The 22,323-nt window shown below is 44.3% G+C and overlaps 1 protein-coding gene across 1 annotated transcript in view; it reads right to left on the bottom strand.

Annotated features, from left to right (window-relative positions):
- Window positions 1–20,932, bottom strand: part of Ccdc126 (coiled-coil domain containing 126) — a 41,936-nt gene extending 21,004 nt beyond the window's left edge. Inside the window, exon 1 of the mRNA XM_004652813.2 lies at window positions 20,897–20,932. The gene's annotated coding sequence lies outside the window, so the exon portion shown is untranslated. The remainder of the gene's footprint in view (window positions 1–20,896) is intronic.
- Window positions 20,933–22,323: the final 1,391 nt, after the last annotated feature.

Below are 22,323 nucleotides of genomic sequence, written 5' to 3'. Positions count from 1 at the left end.
TCTCTCTCTCCTTCTTTCTCACTGTCAAATAAATAAATACAGAATATATATATATTAAAAAAAAAAAAAAGAATGTGAGACTACAACAGGAAAATGGCCATTTCCTCACATGAAAAGACCCTCAGCAGACACTGTATCTGCCAGAACTTAGACCTTGGTGCTTTGACCACCTGCGAGAAATAAATGCTATGCTTAAGCCATAGCATATTTCTGCTTAACCCACAACTGGCTTCTGATTTAGCAGACGAAGCTAAGACAAAAGACTTCTTGTCATAAGACAGTGCTCAAGATCTTCAACAGATCACACATGCCTCTTTTTCACTAAGAACCCTATGAATGTCTGTTCAATGAATGAAAAAAAGCTTACAGACTCACTTCTCGCACCCAGCCATGCCTGCAGTGTCCAGCTGCTAAGGCTCTGCTACGACTCAGATTTACCTAATGGAAACTTCTGAAGGTGAGCGTTTTCACAACTTGGAGAAATTATTTTTGCTCTATTTATATTCATCTTACGACCTAAAAATTTATATTGAATTCAAAAATTCTTAGCATATTATCAGAGCTAAAGAACAAGCCAGGTGCGGTGGTGCACGCCTTTAATCCCAACACTTGAGAGGCAGAGGTAGGAGGATTGCCATGCGTTGGCCACCCTGAAAATACATAGTAAATTCCAGGTCAGCCTGGGCTACAGCAAGCCCCTACCTTGAAAAACAAAAATAAATAAATAAATAAAAGAACTAAAGAACAGGGGGTAAGTGCTCTGAGCTATATCTCCAGCCGCTGAAAGTTTTTTAATCTTGACTTCTAAAACACTGTACTGTCTACTAATGACTGTAAAAAGAAAAATAAAAACTTGATAGGCATTGTGGCTCATGCCTTTAATCCCAGCACTTGGGAGGCAGAGGTAGGAGAATTACTGTGAGTTCAAAGCCTGCTGGGAACTACAAAGTGAGTTCCAGATCAGTCTTGGCTAGAGTGAGATCCTACCTGGCAAAAAAACAAAATCAAGTAAGTAAACAAAACCTCAAACTCACCCCAAGTAACAACTGGAGATTTTTAAAAGTATTTTATTTTTATGTATTTATTTGACAGAGAAAGAGGGATGGGGGAATGGGCGTGTCAGGGCCTCCAGCCACTGCAAACGAACTCCAGATGTGTGCACCCCCTTGTGCATCTGGCTAACGTGGGTCCTGGGGAATCAAACCTGGGTCCTCTGGCTTTGCAGGCAAATGCCTTAACTGCTAAGCCATCCCTGCAGCCCACAACTGGAGATTTTTTTAAACATGTTGTGCATGTGTGCACACATGCATGCACAAGCATGGTAAAAGCACGTGTGCACCACGCGTGGAGACCAGATGAGGATGTCAGTATCCTCTGCCACTCTTGTGCCTGAACCCCTTGAGGCAAGGTTTCTTACTAGCCCTACAGTGTGCGTCATTTTTCAGTCAGACTGGCTCATCAGAGAGGCCTAGAGGTGCTCCTGTCTCTGCCCGCCTCCGTGCTAGGCTTGCGGGTATGCACGGCCAGCCACATCCGGCTTCCTGCTGGATGCTGGGGATCCAACTCAGGTCCTCATGCTTGTCTACCAAATGCTCTTACCCACGGAGCCATCTCTCCAGCCCCACAACTGAAGTGGATATTTTTAATTTTTAAAAAATATTTTTAAGGGAGAAAGAAAGAAGGAGGCAGAGAGAGAGAGAATGGGCGAGTCATGACCTCCAGCCCCTGCAAAAGAACTCCAGACACATGTGCCACCTTGTGCATCTGGCTTATGTGGGTACTGGGGAGTTGAACCTGGGTCCTTTGACTTTGCAGACAAGTGCCTTAACCGCTAAGTCATCTCTGCATCCCACAACTGAAGTTTTTAAGGCAAAATGAAATCATCACCTTCATATTTATTATCATTTTTACTTAAGATAAATAAAATACTTTAATATTCCCAGGGGGAAAAGCTCTCAACTGCAAAAGTACTAAAGGAAATAGAATCTGTTACAGTTTGAAGGTAAAATGTCCCTCCTCATAGGCTCATGTCATTTGCACACATGGTGTGGAACCTTTAAGAGGTGGAACCTTTAGGAGGTGGGTAGAGCCGTGCAAGAGGAAGTGGAGTACTGGGATGGGGCCTTGAAGCTTTATATAGCATGCTTCCACTTCCTGTTTGTTCTCTGCTTCCTGCCTGCTGATGTGATGGCCTGCCATCCTTCCCCTTTGGAACTGTAAGCCAAAGTAAACTCTTTCCGTAAGTTGCTTCTGGTCAGTACTTATCCAAAGCAGCAAGAAGGGAACTGACACAGTCTCCTGGCGCAAAGGTATAGGACTTAAGGAGAAGCACACACTTGAAATGAGTGTCTGTAAAGAAGAATAAGCAGCCCAGCATCACCACCTCTGACTGGTTCCTACAGCTGCTTCACAAGTGGTTTCTGGATTCTTCTCAAAACAGTCACACCCTTTGAAAAAAAATATTTGGGGTGTATTGTGCTAGAGACTCTGCTCCTGAGACAGAGATTCTATGAGTCCTCACCTATGCTGAGGTGGGTTCTCTGGTGATGCAGTCGAAACAACTATGGGGAAGTCATCCAAGATGAGACTTCTGGTATGGCTGCCTTTGAGTCATCTATTGCTCCTGTAAGAAGCCCTAATTCTTCTCTGTAAGTAACCCCAATAAACTGTTTGGTCCACCAAAAAGACCAAAATATTTGGCTGGGGTATGGCAGTATACACCTTTTATGCCAGCACTGGGAATACTGGTTGAGGTTCAATTAAATGTGTGTAGTGCAGTGAGCTTGAAGCCAGCCTGGGCTACAGAGTTCAAGGTCAGCCTGGGCTAGAGTGAAACCCTGCCTGAAAAAAAAAAAGCAAACAAAAAAATCCATATCCCCCGGTACCAGGGTGAAGTTAACACCCACAATGAGCTGTTGATCCAAGAGACCTACAAGGTTCCCCAAAAGACAGACTTCTGTTAGAGCACTTGGTTACCCACCAGAGATTAATGGTAAGACCCTACTGCTGAAGACACCATATACTGTTGGCACTGGACATGGAGAGACCTGGCTGGAACCCAGAAGAGAGCCAGCCTCCAAACAGGTATCTAGTGCTGGAAGTTGCTACATGAGCTACCAGGGGAAAGTGGCAAACATCTGTCCAAGCAACTCGAGGTCTAACCTACCCAGAAGCAAACAACCTGGTGTGATGCTCACACAAGTGCAATAGTGGTACACAGCCATGGTGGGTAACCAGCTGCTCTTGGATTAGCTAAATGATCCACTCAGTGGAAAGGAACCCTTATCTGGAACTGGGATACAAGTCAGAATCATGTCCAGATAATGATTTTGCTTTCCAATATCAAGCTCTAACTAATCTTGGGCTATAAGAGGGTCTATAACCCTTAAATTCTCTCTAAACTAATAACACTTATCCCATTTAACCTGTGTGACTTCACTCTCCATGGAGAATCTGCTTCTCTTTTTCAAGTGGGAGTGGTACCGGAGGAGAGAAACCACCCATTGCACTTTAGCCTGGCCCCAGCTAAAGCCACAGAGGAAATGGGGAAATGAGCAACAGTACTGCTTTCTCGGTAAACCTGATATCAGCATAAGGGTGAAGAAGACAGACACTGAGGATACTCAACACCTACCAAAGCAGAGATCCAGAGGCTCCTTGAGAGCCCATCACTGAAGTAGACTTAAACACACCTGACATGGCTCGGGGAATTTGGTGGAAAGATTGTTACAGCAACAAGTTGAGATATTATGCACAGAGGCTTCCTCACCCCCACAACAGACTGCTGCCCCCACAATACATGACCCACAATCCCCATGGGAATGACTGGCATCCCAAATGAGGACAGTACCTTTGAAAAAGAAGCAAGGAAAGAATGATACCAACATGTGTTGTTTATATACTAAATATGTCAATAACTAATAAAAATATTTTTTCTTTTTGGTTTTTCAGGGTCTCACTCTGGTCCAGGCTAACCTGGAATTAACTATGTAGTCTTAGGGTGGCCTCAAACTCATGGTGATCCTCCTACCTCTGCCTCCCAAGTGCTGGGATTAAAGGAGTGTGCCACCATGTCCAGCAAAAATAAATTTTTAAAAAATCCTTCAACAAGGACTGGGAAGATGGCTCAGTGAATAAAGCATTTGTTCTGCAAGGATAAGTACCTAAGTTCCGATCCCCAGAACCCTCATAAAAAGCCAGCTGCTGAGTGGGTGTCTCTAATCCCAGCATGCCTATGAGAAGGGAGGTAGAGACAAGAATTTCCAGGAGGTTCATGGGCCAGTTGGCCAGGTGGAAGATGATTACTGACACCTGGAAGCTGTCTTGACCTCCATATGCATGCTCTGGTACGCACATACCTGGACTCACTTACATGAAAACAACCATAATACATAATCACACACATCCTTGAATGCTCCCATGGCACCCAAAGAGACACCCAAAATTCTTCTGCGCAGCCCAAAGGCTCCCCAAGGTCTGACTTCTACCCATGTCTCTGTTTCAATCTCACAGCACCATCTTGCTCACTACACTGTGCCCACAGCAGACCAAACACTCAATTTCCTCTGACCTCAGGCTCTCGACAATTACTGTTCTTCAGCTTGGAATGCTATTCTGTGGCTTGCTCCTTTTCATCCTTTAATACATTACTTAGCTCAAATGCCAGCTCTTCAGAAAGAAACATTCTCCTATCTACCACATCCAGCCACAAAGTACTCTAACATTCTCTATAGGAAATTACATATCCTATCCTTTAAAGTATTTTTCATTAGTTGCGCATTTACTTATTGTTGCAGTCAGGTTCGCATTGCTGGTAGCAATTACACAACAAAGAGAAGTTTGTGGGAAAAACAGGTTTATTTTGGCTTACAGGCTCGAGGGGAAGCTCCATAATGGCAGAGGAAAACGATGGCATGAGCAGAGGGTGGACATCACCCCCCGGCCAACATAAGATGGACAATAGCAACAGGAGAACATGCCAAACACTGGCATAGGGAAACTGGCTATAACACCCATAAGCCCACCCCCAAAAATACACTCCCCTCCAGGAAGCATTAATTCCCAAATATCCATCAGCTAGGAACCTAGCATTTAGAACACCTGAATCAAACCACCACACTTATTTTCTGGGAACTGAATCCACGGCCTGCACATGCTAGAAAAGCATCAATGATCTATTCCACAGCCCCTTTAAGATCCTGAGCCTTAAACTGAAGTTCCCTGCATCGGTGCATAATGCTGCACCCAGATGCCACAATTTGTTCCACTGCCAGGATGGGACACCTCCCAGTGAGTTCTTGTTCACATAGATCCCTGAGCCCTCCCCCCCCCCACAAAACAATACAGGTTATTGCCAATGTACTTGGTTGCCAACTAGAACTAAATGGTAAGACCCTACTGCTGAAGACATCATATGCTTTGGTTGCAGGACATTGAAAAATTAAGCTGGATGGGATGGAGGGATGGCTTAGCAGTTAAGGCATTTGCCTGCAAAGCCAAAGGACCCAGGTTCAATTCCCCAGGACCCACGTTAGCCAGATGCACAAGAAGTCACATGTGTCTGGAGTTCATCTGCAGTAGCTGTCAAATAAATAAGTAAAAATATTTTTAAGAAATTAATCTGGGGCTGGAGAAACGGCATAGCGGTTAAGGTACTTGCCTGATAAGCCTAAGGACCCAGGTTTGATTCTCTAAGTCCCAGGTAAGCACAAGGTAGCACATGTGTCTGGAGTTCCTTTGCAGTGGCTAGAGGCCCTGGTGCACCCATTCTCACACACATTCTCTCTCTCTCTCTTCCCCCTCCACCCACCTCTCTGTCTCTAATTTAAAAAAAAGAGTAAACTAAAAACAATTTAAAAAAATTAATCTGGAACTGAGCTAGAAGTCTCCTCCCTGTTGGCTAGCTATTACGGTGCTGGAAAGAGCTATGCAGGCTGCTGAGGGGAAAAAAAATGTCAATAGTTTTAACCAGCAGCGGACCCTGCAAGCTATACAACTGACCAACCACAAGATATGCCCACTGGTGCAATAGAGGCATGACTGTCATGGGGTAACCAACTGTAGCAGACAGCTTACAGATCCAGGGGAAGTTCCATAATGGCAGAAGAAGCTGGCCTGCCTTCACAAGTCCAAGCAGAGAAAGATGCACAAGTCAAAAGCCACATAGCACAGCACACTTCAGGAACTCCAGCTAGGCACACTTTGCATCTCTTTAGATAGAAATCCCAAACCCACCACCACACCTTAAGATCCACCCAGTGACACTATCTCCAGATGCAAACTACAAACTAATAAAACAATGAATATATTGGGGCCATCTATTCAAACTACCATATTCTGCCCCAGCCCCCAATAGATTCATAAACATAATACAATGTAAATTGTACTCAGTCCAACTGTAACGGCCCCCATAGTCTGGACCAGCTTAAGATAGTGTCTTGTAAAATTATACAAGTTAAATACTTGCAACATATAAGGGCACAGAATAAACATTTTCAGCTGGTATAAGGCATAGCAAGGAGAGACTAGAACAATGCCAACTCAACCACAATCAAACAAACATCAAACTTCTGCAGTTAAAGTCCAATATAACCAGAGACTGACAGTCTCTAGATTTTTCAATTCTGTCCCTCCAGCTAGGCAGAATAGCCAGGAAACACTTTCATCCTAGGCCAATAGTGTGCTCTATGGTAGCTCCTGCATAGTTCTGATATATCCAAAACATCTTCAGGTCTTCATGTAAACCTCAGTCCATCTTCCAAAAGCTCTTTCAGCCTATCAGGGCATCAGGCCCTGCCTCATGCCGCATCTCAGCAGCAGCTCCTGGAACTGTGTGTAATTTACGACTACTCCACGCATTTTTCATGCTTATGAAACCAGTACCAGGTGTGCAGGACACAGCCATATTTTTAATTTAGGGACAAAATAAATCATAACCTTGAAAAGCAGGTTTATTCTCCAGTCAACTCTCTCCAAAAGAGTTTAACATTTCTACGATAGTCTTTCCTCAGGCATCTTTTCCATTGTTTTAATGTAAATCACTTGGGCCATTTTCCTTAAGATTGCTAAAGTTTGAATAGCAGGTTCAGTAACCTAAGACCAGTCTCAGTGCCTGTAATTTTAACTTGTTTGAGATTTTCCAGCTTAAAATTCTTAAGTCTCTCAGCCCAATATCTCTAGCCAAGCACATCAGTCCATTACAAATTTAACCTTGATCAAACTCTCTGGGCCTGGGCAGCAGAATGCAGTCAGCCTTTGTGCCAGTAGCCCAGTTCCAACAAAGTCCTCTGTAGTCTTTCTTTCCCCTTAGAAAGTTTATAAGCCAAGCCTTGAAGTTCAATGCTGTCTGCACTTAGAATTCTCAAATTCTGATCAGAATAGTCCATAAAACTTGGCTTTCCACTCCAGAAGGCATCTTCAGTTGCAAGCACCAAGTCCATGCCCATTCCTCCAAAACAAAGGTTCCAAAAGACCAACATCCACATGGTCAGGTTCATCTCACCTCACTTTTGGTACCAACTTCTGCACCTGACAGCTTCAGGCTCGCAGAGATGAACTTCCAGACCAGGCACAGTTATGGAGAAAGAGATTTATTGACGCTTAAGTTCCATAATGGCAGAAGAAGCTGGCCTGCCTTCACAGGTCCAAGCAGAGAGAGAGAGACAAACAAAAACCAAAAGCCACATGGCACAGCACACTTCAGGAACTCCTTCTAGGCACACTTTGCATCTCTTTAGATTGAAATCTCAACTCCCACCCCCACGCCTTAAGATCCACCTAGTGACACTGCCTCCACCCAGGTGGCTACAGATGCAAACTAAAAACTAATAAAACATTGAATATATTAGGGGCCATCTATTCAAACTACCACATCAACTATCTCTAAGTGGATCTGAGGTCCAATCCATCAGAGTGAATTCATGACTGGTACTGAAAACCTAGTCAAAAGCCTATAGCTGGGAGGGTCATAAGTCCTAGAAAGGAAGCTACAACTATTATCTGGCTAAATGGATAGCTGTTCCTATCAAATTGCCTCTAAATATTGATGCTTCTGCCCAGAAATTATTGCTGTTCTCACCTTTGGTCAGAGCTACTTTTTCTTGATGGCAATGACTTCTAGAGACACTCAAAACTCATTAAAGTGCTGAAAATAAATGACCATTGAGTGCTCTAAATAAGGCATCTCTATTATGCCTTCCAAAACTCAAAGAACACATCAGAAGAGGGAGGCAAAAAGGATGTAAGAGCCAGACAATGGGAAGGAGTGCCTTGAAATTCTATTGTCCAGACATGATGTCGTCATTGCAATTATGAACTCACAGGGATTGTGATTACCTGCACAAGACCTGCATAATATTGGGTCTATCAACATTTTATTATGGATGATACATGAGGGCAAAAATGACATCAAGATAGAAGAGGGGCCTGGACAGAAGGCTTAACAGTTAAGACGCTTGTCTCCTTAAGATTCAGGTTCAATTCCCCAGGATCCATGTAAGCCAGATGCACAAGATGGCACATGGGTCTACAGTTCGTTTGCAGTAGCAACAGGCCACGGATCACTCATTCTCTCTTTATCTCTCTCCCTCAAATAAATAAATAAAAATAAAAGTATTAAATAGAAGAGGGACTAGGTAGAAAGATATTTAATGGAAGGGAGACAAGGGAAGAGGGACAAAAGAAGATAATGGGAGGAGATTATGATCAAAATATGTACATGTAATAGGTGAATTAAGGTCCAAGAAAATATGCTCTAAATTTTCACCTTCGGTTCTTATTATTTATCACATAAAAACAAACTGTTTATTCAAACCTAATAATGTGGTTATGAAACCTAAGTGTGTTTTGTAAAGGCTTATCTTCCTAAATCTTCACTATTCTCAAATAAAGTTTACTTTTTTGTTTGTTTGTTTGTTTTTTGGTTTTTCGAGGTAGGGTCTCACTCTAGCCCAGGCTGACCTGGAATTCACTATGGCGTCTCAGGGTGGCCTCGAACTTATGGCAATCCTCCTACCTCTGCCTCCCGAGTGCTGGGATTAAAGGCGTGCGCCACCACGCCCGGCAAGTTTACTTTTTAATTTAAAAAAAATGTACATATATGAAAATTATCAATAAACAAATTTATAACTAAAACAACCTCATAACATTTACTGTCACACAGTAATAACATAAGGGTCATCAAAACAACATAAACAATGTTCAGAATTATACTCCCAAAAGAAGTCACCCTAAAAAAAAAAAAAAAAAAAAAAAAAAAAAACTCTTATGTTCTCATTTCTAGTTGGAAACATTTTGTAGCAGGGAAACAGTATCTCCTTTCAGCACCATCCAACCCAGTTGTTTTCTTGACTGTTTTAGAAAGAATTTCTCTGCATCATCTAACATGAGGTTCATGTACTCATCAACCCCATAACACAACCTTCTATCTGCATACTCACTTGCTCATGGAGCCACACCTGAATCCATGATCTATTTTGCAAATACCTGAAGATCAAGTTGATGGGCTGCACCACCACTTTCTGCACCGTATGGCCCTGGCTGCAGTACACCATGGCAGAATCTATTACCAATAAACAAGTTTTTACAAAATCTCAAGTAAGTAGTTTTATCTAAGCCCTAATATCCTCACATATAGAATGAAACAACAAATTAAATAATATCAGCCTTTATTATCAATGCCAGGCTCTTATTGGACAATGTTACTAATTCTTGATAATCTCATTAAGAAGTCAAGATAAGGGCTGGAGAAATGGCTTAGCAGTTAAGGTGCTTGCCAGGACCCAGATTCGACTCCCCAGGACCCAGGTAAGCCAGATGCACAAGGTTGTCAATGCATATGGGGTTTGTTTGCAGTGGCTGGAGGCCCTGGAGCGCCCATTCTTTCTCTCTCTTCCTCCCTTCCTCTCCCCCTCTCTCCTCCCCTCAAATAAATAAAAATATCTTTTAAAAGTCAAGATAGAAGGTATCTGAAATTCAAGTAAGACTTCTGATGAGTACTCATGAGCTATTTCTGCTCAAAATGTGTAGACAACATGAACTATTTCCTAGTCCTAAAAGATGACATTAACAACATAGTGTTGATAAATGCTCATCTGCCAAATAGCCTACAGGAGACTCCATAAAGCATCTGGGACTTTGTGGGTTTTTTTTGTTTAAGTTTTTTATTTATTTGAGAGCAACAGACACAGAGAGAAAGACAGATAGAAGGAGAGAGACAGAATGGGCGCGCCAGGGCTTCCAGCCTCTGCAAACGAACTCCAGACGCATGCGCCCCCTTGTGCATCTGGCTAACGTGGGACCTGGGGAACCGAGCCTCGAACCGGGATCCTCAGGCTTCACAGGCAAGCGCTTAACCGCTAAGCCATTTCTCCAGCCCTTGTGTTTGTTTTATTGTGGGTTTGGTTTGGTTTTTAAGAAAAAGGCTGACCTAGAACTCATTATGTAGACCAGGCAGGCCTTAAAAGTGCAACAATCCTCCTTTTGAGTGCAAGAATAGAGAAGTAAGCTACCATAGCTGGTGAAGTATCCATTCCAATGCTGCTTAAATGCTGCTTCTGCTAGGAGGATTTCAGAACCTCACCTACTTACTGATTCTAGTCCACACTGATCTTATAACTTCCAACACACTACTTGATACCTCATACTGTCCAATCGTGTGTGTGAGCCTTGTCTCCTTCCTCAATTCCCAGATCCCTTAACATCACGAATAACTTGCCAAGTCTTTCACAGAGCCTGGTGAACAACCAGCAGGCACTGAGAAAAATCTCACTCCTTAAACATACCCCTGAGGGTCTAACCTCACCTGCCAAGCAGCAATGTACTCCTTATAATGTTTATTGGGGCGTAGTGAGGCAAAACATGGAAATTTAGAGGTGAATACTAAATAAATTATAAATTTAAATGAATTTTTTTCACTTAAAAAATAACAAGAAAATAGTAAAGCCAGTTTGGGACGATGATCATAAAATCAAGAAGTTGCCCAGTGTGGGCTATTCATTAATTATCATGCTACTCCATTTAGTTTCAAGCATATTTTTTCACATAAATTAAAGATAAGTTGCCCAAAAAACCAAACGCTGCATGTTCTCTCTTATATGTGGATCCTAGCTATAGATGATTAGACTTCTGTGTGAGTAGGAAGAAAACTCAGTAGCAGAGGCCAGTAAGCTAGAAAGGAGATATGAAGGGAATAGAAAGGAAGGGAGAGGGGGACTTAATAGGATGGTATTGTGTATATGTAAGTGCAAGAACAGATTAATGGGGGTAAAAGACCTAAGTGAGGTCAGGGAAAGAGATTGAGTAAAGGAAACATGGAGGGAGGCTAATCAAAATCTAAGAGGATATAAATAAATCATATGGAAACCAACTTTTTTGGACAATGGAATACACAGGAGCCATAGATTGTTACTAGAAAATTTTCAGTGCCAGGGATGGGATATCTTCCAGTGAGTTGTTGGCCAGGGAGGTCGCTAATGCCCCCAAAACATTACAGGCCATTGCCAAGACCCTTGGTTTCCCACCAGGAATAGATGGAAAGACCCTATTGCTGAAGACTCCCATACTTGGGCTGCAAGATCCCTGAGAAATCCTGCTGGAGCTGAGCTGATAACCTCCTCCATGTAGACCAGCTGACAGAAAGCTGGAATAAGCCACACTGCATGCAGCTCAATGGGAGAGACAAAAATCACCAGTGAAGATACTCCACAGTGGACACTGCAAGCCTTTATTTGGCCAAACAGAACAAATGAGCCAATGGGTACAATAGTGGCACATCTGTTTGGGGGAAACCAATTGCCCTCTAATTTGACTGGAGCCCTGCTCCATGGGAGGGAATACACCCCTGATACTGAAAACCTACAACAGGGGTAGTCATGAGACCTAGTGGTGTAATGTCTGCTGCTGTCTGGCTAAACATATATACTGTGCTCATCAAACTGCCCAGTTAGCACTTCTCTTAGTGTTCATACCCTTATATTAATGCTACTCTCACTTTTTCCTTAGAGAACTTTCTTTTCAGATGGCAGAGACCTTGGGATGACTCAGAAGGCATCATGGTGCTGAGAAGTGACAAAGGAGTGCTCAGCACTGCAATATCTCTATCACACCTTCCAAAGCTCAGGGTCCATTGCAGAAGAGGGGACAGAAAGAGTGTAAGAGCCAAAGGAAGTACAGGACTCCTTACACTGTGCTCCTCCAGACATAAAATGGCCTGGATCTCCATGACCTCACAACACCTGACACTACCTACACAAGACCATCATAATAGGAGGAAAAGATGAAGACCTCAAAACAAAAGACTGATTTAGAGGAGGAGGGGATATGATGGAGAGTGGAGTTTCAAAGGGGAAAGTGGGGGGAGGGAAGGAATTACCATGGGATATTGTTTACAATCATGGAAGTTGTTAATTATAAAAAAATAAAAATAATAAAGATAAGCTGCTGGCCGTGGTTATGTACATCTTTAATCCTAGCACTCAGGAGGTCAAAATAGAAGGATGGCCATGAGTTTGAGGCCAGTTTAAGACTACAGAGTGAATTCCAAGTCAGCCTGGGCTACAGCAAGATACTACCTCAGGAAAAAAAAAAAAAAAAATAGGGCTAGAGGGATGGCTAGGCAGTTAAGGCATTTGCCTGCAAAACCAAAGGACCCTGGTTCAATTCCCCAGGACCCACATTAACCAGATGCACAAGGGGGCACACGCATCTGGAGTTCATTTGCAGTGGCTGGAGTCCTGGCACGCCCATTCTCTCTCTCTGTCAAATAAATAAAAATAAAAATTTTTTAAAAGCTACAAAGTTGATATATGAGAGATTTAAGAATAAGTCTTAGGGCTGGAGAAATGGGTTTGTGGTTAAGGCATTTGCCTGTGAAGTCGTAGGACCCAGGTTCAATTCCCCATAGCCCATGTAAGCCAGATGCACAAGGGGCACATCCATCTGGAGTTCATTTTCAGTGGCTAGAGGCCCTGGCATGCCCATTCTCTTTCTGCCTGTCTCTCTTCTCTCTCTCTCCTTTCAAATAAATAAATAATTTAAAAAAAAAAAAGGAATACAGGGCTGGAGAGATGGCTTAGCAGTTAAGGTGCTTGCCTGCAAAGCCAAAGGACCTCAGTTCGATTCCCCAGGACTTACCTAAGCCAGCTGCATACAGTGGCACATGTATGTGGAGTTCAACATAGTGGCTGGAAGCCCTGGCATGCCTATTCTCTCTCTGTGTCTCTTTCTCTCCCTCTTTCCCTCTCTCAAAATAGATAAATAATTAAAAATTAAAAATTAAAAAAAATACATTTTAGATTATGAGACATGTCAAAAAAGACATAGAAGTTCTCTTTTAATAGCTCTCTAAAGCCTCAGGCACTGCATAGGGTAGGCTAATCAGGGCCTAGGCGAGTGACCTCCTGCAGATAAAACGCCACCACCCACTTGGATGAAACTGAGGATCAACCACATTAGACACTGAACTCCCACCCAGAATGCTCCCTAAGCCTACCACCAGCAGCAGAGTATAGACTCGGGAGCTGATCACATTCCAAAGCCCCAGGCACTGAATAGGGACAGCCAACCAGAGCCCAAGTGAGCTCCCTGCACCCCTGCAGCTACAGCCCCGGCCCCTACTTGCTGGGATTGAGGATCAGCCCCATTTGACACTGAACTGACTCCCTGGCCTGCCTACCACTGCAGCCCTGAGTCGGGACTCCCAAACTGGTCTCACTCCTCAGGCCCTGGCACTGAATAAGCCAGGACATCCAGGGTCTAGCCCAGATCTGCCTGGAGACTGCAGACACCAGGAGGAGCCTGCTCAGATTCCAGTGTACCAAGCCTAAACCTACAGATAGACTTCCATTTCACACCCACTTCAATCAAGACTGACGAGGCCAGCCAGGCGTGGTGGTGCATGCCTTGAATCCCAGCACTCAGGAGGCAGAGATAGGAGGATCGCTGTGAGTCTGACACCAGCCTGAGACTACACAGTGAATTCTAGGACAGCCTGGGCTAGGGCAAGACCCTACCTTGAAAAACAACAACAGAAAAAAAGACTGACAAGGTCACTCAACACAGACTCCACAAGATCCACCATTGCTGCATTCTCAACAAGACAAAAGAACTATCTTGGGATAGGTAAACCCCAATGTAAAACAACGCAAGAAACCTAGGTAAGATATCCCCACAAGGAATGTCTAGTCCCATAGTGGAAACCTCCAATGAAAACTTAAGAGGAGGACTGGAGAGATGGCTTAGCGGTTAAGTGCTTGCCTGTGAAGCCTAAGGACCTCAGTTCGAGGCTCGATTGCCCAGGACCCACGTTAACCAGATGCACAAGGGGGCGCACGCGTCTGACGTTTGCAGTGGCTGGAGGCCCTGGCACACCATTCTCTCTCTGTGTAGCTGCCTCTATCTCTGTCTGTCCTGTCATTTTCAAATAAATAAATAAAAATAAACAAAAAAAAATTTTAAAAAAGAAGACTTAAGAGGAAACTCCAGATGCAGAATTCCAAAATGCAATTACAGCAAGCATATTTAACAAGCAATGTGGTCAAGAACAAATGGTTGGATGAAATATAAAAGAAAACAAAAAGAATGAAAAAGCTGGACTTGGTGGCACAGGCCTTTAATCCTGGGACTTGGGAGGCAGAGGTAATAGAACCACCATGAGTTTGAGGCCATCCTGAAAGTACATAATGAATTCCAGGTTAGCCCGAGCTATAGCAAGACTACCTCAAAAAAACAAAAACAAAAACAAAAAAAAAAAAAGATAAATTTTGTATATGAATCTCTAATACAGGTTTTACAAAACTAGGATATAAAGTCCATGAAGTAAACCAAATATAAAGGTAAGATCTTTTAGAGGTAGTCCTTTCATTATGGTCAGCAAACATATTAGCATACTTCCAGAAAAAAAGAACTTGGAGGACCAGTAATCATCCAGACTTTATGTCAAGTTTGTTTAACTTTCAACATGAAAAAACTTGAATTACTCATTCATTTGTTCACCTGTTCATTCACAATGGCTATTTAAGCACTATGAACTAAAGTTCCCCTCCCCCACCCCCAAAAAACAACATCTGCTACCCTACTTCCAGCAAGGCTGAATGAACTGATAAACACTCCTGTAATCACAGAGAGATGGAATGTTGCAAGTTTAGAGCCAAATTACCTTGGGCTACCTTTAGTCCCTCAAGAGCCAATATTACCCACTCCTGCGTCTAACCTAAACTCCATGTGACTATCAGCTGATGAGGTACAACCTTCTTTTTTGGGGGGGGTGGGGGAGAGTCTCCCAGGCTAGCCTCAAACTCACAGCAATTCTCCTAACTCTGCCTAGGAGTGCTGGGACTAAAGGCATGTGCCACCACACCCAGCTAGGTACAACCTTTTTGGAATGTACTGAGGGACTAGTTTCCACCAACCCAAAAGCTAAGAATGTCATCAGATAGCATCTGAAGCCTACAGTGAAGATTTCCCCTCTTTGCTATAACCTGCCTGATGGTCAGACAATGTATTTAAAAAACACCTTGGGGCTGGGGTTCAGTGGTTAAGGCACTTGCCTGCAAAGCTTAAGGAACCAGGTTCGATTCTCCAGGTCCCACGTAAACCAGATGCACAAGGTAGCACATGCATGTAGAGTTTGTTTGCAGTGGGCCCTAGTGTGCCCACTCTCCCTGTCTGTCTCTCTTTTCTCTTCTCTTCTCTCTCTCTCCCCCCTTGCAAATAAAAAAAAATTAAAAAAAAAACTTGATTTACAACTTTTTTTTCTGTAACTATAGAACTTCCATGAAATTATTAAAAACGTTGGAACATGGAATTTGGGGAAAACTAAATCTGTGTTCCCATGCCATGGTCACTCATATTTGGCTCCAGAATAAACTCTCTCTTAACCTCTTTGAGATGAGAGCTGTGTCTTTTGCATCGACAGCACTGACCATGCACCAGGAACCGACCAACAGTATGAAAGGTGAAAAGATTCCTTTTAATCCCAGTGCTTGGGAGGCTGAGGTAGGAGGATTGTCATGAGTTCGAGGTCACCCTGAGACTTCATAGTGAATTCCAGGTCAGCCTGAGACCCTAACTCAAAAAAAAAAAAAAAAAAGATTTCTGCCGGGTCTAAAGAAATCCTCCCAAGTGAACAGAAGGAAGCCCAAGCAGAGAAAGCTTCCCATTCTCTTTCTTGGGCAAGTGTAGTTACACTGACGAACATACTGAAACAGAAATGACCTTTCCAAACAGAAAAACAAGGTCTGAAGGCTGTTTCCTAATAGGAAGGGAGCAGTGGCTAGGTGAGGTGCACAGTAAAGTCTAGGTAGCCGTGTGCCAGGATGTTAACTCAAACTGTTATTAAGCACTTTAAGTACAATTTGTCAAACTATTCAAGAAACACAAAAGGGAAACAACAAACACAGTACATGGTTTTTGGTTTTTTTTTTTAATTTCTCTACTTATTCTGGGCCTTGGTATCTGTAAGATCTTTGAAGGAAAATAATGTTCAAAGCTCTATTATAGGTTTCACCAAACTGCATCATTCAAACAGCCAAATATTTGAGCAAAATTTCAGTGGTTTCTCTCTAGCCCTAACCCAGAAGATAAACACATTCCTCCAGCATTATTATTTAAACTAGAACACCTTCATATAAGGAAATAAGGAAAGTATCACACAGAAAGGATTAAACTATTTCCAACGTCAAACAGTGAAAAACTAGGCATCTAAACTCTCAACCCAGGGTTCTAATATTTTTAAAAGGCACAAAAAATAAATTAATTTACTTTGCAACTATCAAGGTAAAAGAGAAGGGGGGAAAAAAAACACCAGGGTTGGAGAGGTGGCTTAGGGGATAAGGCATTTATTTGCCTGCAGGGTTCAGTTCCCCAGTACCCACATGAAGTCTGATGCACAAAGTGGCACATGAATATAGAGTCCATTTGCAGTGGCTGAAGGCTCTGGCACACCCATGATCTCTTTTTCTTGGCCTCTCCCAAATAAAGTTAAAAAAAAAAAAAAAGCCAAGCATGGTGGCACACCATGAGTTCGAGGAGGCCACCCTGAGACTACACAGAGATCCTACCTGGGGGGGGGGGGAGGTACATTTAATGAAATGGGACCTTGTCTTGCATTTTCATGCAGACGGTACAGCATTAAAAACATTAACAGATGGCTAATCCTACCTTAAAATCTCCATTCAAACCCCACTTTGTCTTTTTTCAGTGCTGTTCTGTGCTCTTCTGAATTATAGCTAACGGTAACAACAGCGGCAAACAGCAAGCGCAGCAGCTCATCCACAGCCAGAGGCCCTGGTGCCTGCAGAGTTTCCCAGGGAATTCACTCCAGAGAACTGTGTTCCCAGAACTCAGAGGTGCAGGGAGTTCTGTTTGAAAAAGATTCTGAATAAGTCTCCCACAGACTTGACCCTGGGATGGAATTTCCAGGGGAAAGGTCCATTCCTAAAATATTTTCTATACATAATATCTCCTGAGGCAAATATGGGGTAAGAGGGTTTAAAAAAGACAGCTACCAATTCTACCATCTCCATAATTGGGTCTAAGTTGTAAAATACACTGCTTTGGATCTGAGAGGGTATGGATACTGGATTCAATCCCCAGCTCCAGAAAATAAACATATAATAATAATAATGTACTGTGTTAAGGAAAGCTACACAGAAGTCCTGCTAACAAACATGAATGTCAATGATATTTTATCATCTGTAGATGGTATCTTTGAAAAGGGAAAAGACAAAAACACTGAAAACTACAAAAGCAGATTTTTAAAAGGATAAAGGCAGGGACTAAAATTAGAAAGTGCTACCGCAAAAAAAAGTACCTAATCACTGTTATCATGAAAGTTTAATCTGAAGTATATTATACAGTATTAAGACATTTCAGCCTGATCTGTCTATAGCTTCAACTAGTCATAACTGATATAAATTTGGATCCCCTTCTACAATTAACTAGACAGGGATAGCACCCTTGCCAGAGGTCTTCTACAAAATGGGGCCACAGAGTAAACCAAGGGATTGGCAAAAGAGCTAAAGCAAAATTCACAAAAAGCAAAAATGAAGTTGAGTTTGGGGAATGACAAATGAAAGTTATAAAGAAATGTGCACATAGAGAGCTATGAGCAAAAGAGAACTGGGCAGAAGAAAACCAAGCATATCAAAAACTCTGAGAAACTGCTGGAGAGATGGCTTAGTGGTTAAGCGCTTGCCTGTGAAGCCTAAGGACCCCGGTTGGAGGCTTGATTCCCCAGGACCCACGTTGGCCCGATGCACAAGGGGGCGCATGCATCTGGAGTTCGTTTGCAGTGGCTGGAAGCCCTGGCGCGCCCATTCTCTCTCTCTCCCTCTATCTGTCTTTCTCTCTGTGTCTGTTGCTCTCAAATAAATAAATAAATAAGCAAGCAAACAAAAAATTCTGAGAAAACATAAGCAGACAGAGGGAAGAGCAGGCTGCTAGAGACTCTGATCCTGTTAGCTCTAGATCTGTGAAGCACACCTCTTACACCATAGTACACTGAGAGAACTATAGGACATGCAACAGAAAAATGAACCCTCACACACAAAGAAATGAGGAAGAGGGTTTACACCATTTTCCCCACATTCAAAAGGACTTTTCAAAACCCTCTGCATTGAAAATCTGAGCTCCAAGAGTCCCTGGAATTGGAGCAATTCATTGTAGTGGACATAAGGAAATGGAAGAGCACAGCATAACCTAAGGTTATACAGACAGGGGCAGGGCTAGGACAGAACCAAAGTTTCAGGCTTGAAGAGATGGCCCAGTGGTTAAGGAGCTTGCCTGAAAAGCTAACAGCCCAGGTTCGATTACCCAGTAAAGCCAGATGCACAAAGTGGCACATGCAGCTAGAGTCTGTTTGCAGTGGCAGGAGGCCCTGGGGCACCCAATCTCTCTTCCTCTCTCGCTCTCTCTCTCTGTGCCTCGTTCTGTCTCTCTCAAGTAAATAAATAAATATGTTTTTTTTCTTTTTCCCATAGTCATTACTGTCTCCCAAGCTATACGAAACACCAACATAGAAGCAATTTCTTCAAAATGAGTATCTTTTTGCCACACATCTTCAAGTGAACCAGAAACCTGTAAATGCATAAGCCTTCTTCCACAACTTAAATAAGTTTTTAAAAGTTATTTAGTCTCTGTTACCATTATAAGATGCAATCAAGTGTCCCTTTTTTCTTGTGTTTCTTTAAAAGTCATCTATCACTAAAGACATTACACAGACAATTTATCAGGCCTGCTGGCTTTTTCCACCTACTAATTGTGCATTTAAAACCACACTTACTTAATTACTTCCCATATTACACAATAGTGTCTGAGCTCAAGGAAACACAAAACAAACATTTTAAATTAAAAAAAAAAAAAAACAGTTCAAGGCTATAAAGATTTCCTTTCCAGGTGTGGTGGCATCAGCCTTTAATCCCAGCACTCAGGACGAACAGGTAGGAGGATCCCTGTGTGTTCAAGGCCATCCTGAGACTACATAGTGAATTCCAGGTCAGCCTGAGCTGGAGGGAGACCCTACCTTGAAAAATTAAAAAAATTTAATTAAAAAATGAGGGCTGAAGAGATGGCTTAACAGATAAGGCGCCTGCAAAGCCAAAGGACCCAGGTTCAATTTCCCAGGACCCATGTAAGCCAGATGCACAAGATGGTGGAGTTCCTTCGAAGCGGCTGAAGGCCCTGGGGTGCCCATTCTCTCCTTCCCTCCCTCTCCCTCTCTTCTCCTTTTCTTTCTATCTCAAACAAACAAAATTAAATTAAAAAAAAAAAAGATTTCCTTGACGAAAAACCCATCAGTATTGTCAATAAAACTAAGGGAGGAGGGCAGTGAAAGGAAACAGAAGTGGGAGTGAAAATACTCAAGTCATTCTTAAAGTCATTGCATCCATTCAACTTGTCTTGGGAAGAAAAACAACTGGGAAACACAAATCCCAAAGGGGTAAAAATTATGAACCATTTCAAGAAAGTGTACAGGAAGGTAGGCAGGGGGTGCTGACAGGTCAAGACTGCTTACTCAGACAAAACCTTTAAGCTCCTCCAAGCGTTCCCTGATAGGACACAGCTGGGAGGGGGAGGGAGAGGTGAATAAGTCCTTGTACAGAATCTCCACAGCTGATCCCCAGAAGAGCAGAGTCATCAATTTCCTTGTAACATTCCCAGCCATCTTTAAAGGGTGGGAATTAGGAAGAAGGCTTATTTGGGGAAATTTTTTTCCTTGGATTTAAGGCGAACAAAGGATGCGGTGAAGAACACGCAAACCTAAAGTGCTTTACAGTAAACAAAAGAAAATATACAACTTCACTCTCACGTTCTCGCAAACGAACCGACGCGGTGCAGGCGGAGCTCGGGTGTCCGTCTAACAACTTTAAAGACGGGTGTCATCTCCATCTGCCGGACGAGACAGCGCAGGCTGGGAACCTTCGACTCAGCCAACATCACAGATGCAGGCGGCGACACAATGAGGGTTCGAACCCCGCCGCGCACCAGCCACTTGCACCGCCCCACGGTGGTTTTAAGTTTCTCCTTGCTGGTCTCCTGACCCAGGAGACGAGCTTTGAAGAGGGAGTTTATAAGATGCTCATGCTGGCTTCCTCTTCCTCCCAAAGTGGAAGGGAAGGGAGCTGTCAAAAGCAGAGACCCGAGCGCGCGCGGCCGCCGCGGGCTGCTCCATCCCCAACCAGCTCCCGGCCACGGCCGAGTCCCGCTGCTGCTGCTCCTCCTCCTCCTCCTCCTCCTCCTCCTCCTCCTCCGGCCTCACGGCCAAGGGCAGGGTCGCGGCCCGGACACCCGACGAACCAAGCGTCCCCGAGCCGCGGGGGGCGCGGCGGGGGAGGGCGGCCCGCGCGGGGCAGCGGACGAGCCTCCTCCCGCCGCTTCCCTCGCGCCCCGTCCCCGTTACCTTTCCCGGATGGCTTCTCCTCAGGGTAACCACCGCCGCCGCCGCCGCCGCCGCCGCCGCCGCTCGGCTCCTCCGCCTAGCAGGAGCGACGCAGCCACAGCCGCTCGGCCCGGCGTCCGCGATGCCTCGCCAGCGGTCTGCTGCAGCTCCAGCTCGCGATGCAGAACGGCCGCGCGTGGGGGAGTCCCGGACGAGGTCGGTGCCCGGCTCGTGGAGATTTTACTCTTCTTGCACTCTGCTTCCGCCCCGCCTCCCCGGCCCTGCCCTTCCCCCCCAACCCCACGCCGGGGACCAGCGGCCGGCGGCGCACGGCATTGTGGGGGATGTAGTTCCGGCCCAGACCAGGCTGCACGTGCTACCGGCGGCTGGGCACGAACTCTGCGCGACGCACTGTGCAGAGCCAGCCGGCTCCCCTGCCCCAAGGAAACGAGCTTGCCACTGGCGCACCCTGTGCCCTTGATCACCGGAGGCACTTGAAGGAGGGCTCTGGGGACTACCATCGACCTTCCACCGGAGTAGCATCCCTCCCCACGCTGTTAACTCTAGGCCCGAGGGTTTTGTGATGACGCCTTACAAGAGTGCCCGTTCTTGCCACGTACAGTCCTTGGCCAGTGCGGTAGCGCAAGAAGAAAGTACTAAAAGATTAAATCGAGCCCAGCGGGGCACAGTGGCGCACGCCTTTAATCCCAGCACTTGGGAGGCAGAGGTAGCAGGATCTCTGTGAGTTCGAGGCCACCCTGAAACTACACAGTGAATTCCAGATCTCACCCTGGGCTAGAGTGAAACCCTTGAAAAACAAACAAAAAAAAAACAAAACAAAAAAACCAACAAAAGATTAAATCGAGGGTTGGAGAGATGGCTTGGCGGTTAAGGTGTTTACCTGCAAAGCCAAAGGACCTTAGTTCCATTACCCAGGACCCACATAAGCCTGATGCACAAGGGGCTCATGCGTCTGGAGTTCGTTTGCAGTGGCTACGGGCACTGGTACACCCATTTTCTCTCTCCCTCTCTGCCTCTGCCTCTGCCTCTCTCTCTCTCTCTCCCTCCCCCCCTCAAATAAATAAATAAAAGTTTTAAAAAATGAAAGATTAAATTGATCCAGGTGTGGTGGCGAACACCTTTAATACCAGTCCTTGGGAATCAAAGGTAGGAGGATCGCTGTGACTTCGAGGCCACCCTGAGACTACAGAGTGAATTCCAGATCAGCCTGGGCTAGAGTGAAACCCTACCTCTAAAAACAAAGATTAAATCAAAAGAAACAGAAATGTTCTTTTCATGGATATCATTATGTACGTGACAGATCCAGAACAATCTGTAGATAAATTGTAAAAAGGAGTTCAACAGCAGCTGGGGGGATGGGTGCTAAAAGGTGCTTGTTTGCAAAGCGCCACTGAGGGCCTGGATTCCGCAGCCACCCCCACACAAAG

The sequence above is a fragment of the Jaculus jaculus genome, chromosome 16 (assembly GCF_020740685.1).
Source record: "Jaculus jaculus isolate mJacJac1 chromosome 16, mJacJac1.mat.Y.cur, whole genome shotgun sequence".
Classification (NCBI taxonomy): domain Eukaryota; kingdom Metazoa; phylum Chordata; class Mammalia; order Rodentia; family Dipodidae; genus Jaculus; species Jaculus jaculus.
This window is presented reverse-complemented; position numbering and strand designations above follow the sequence as displayed.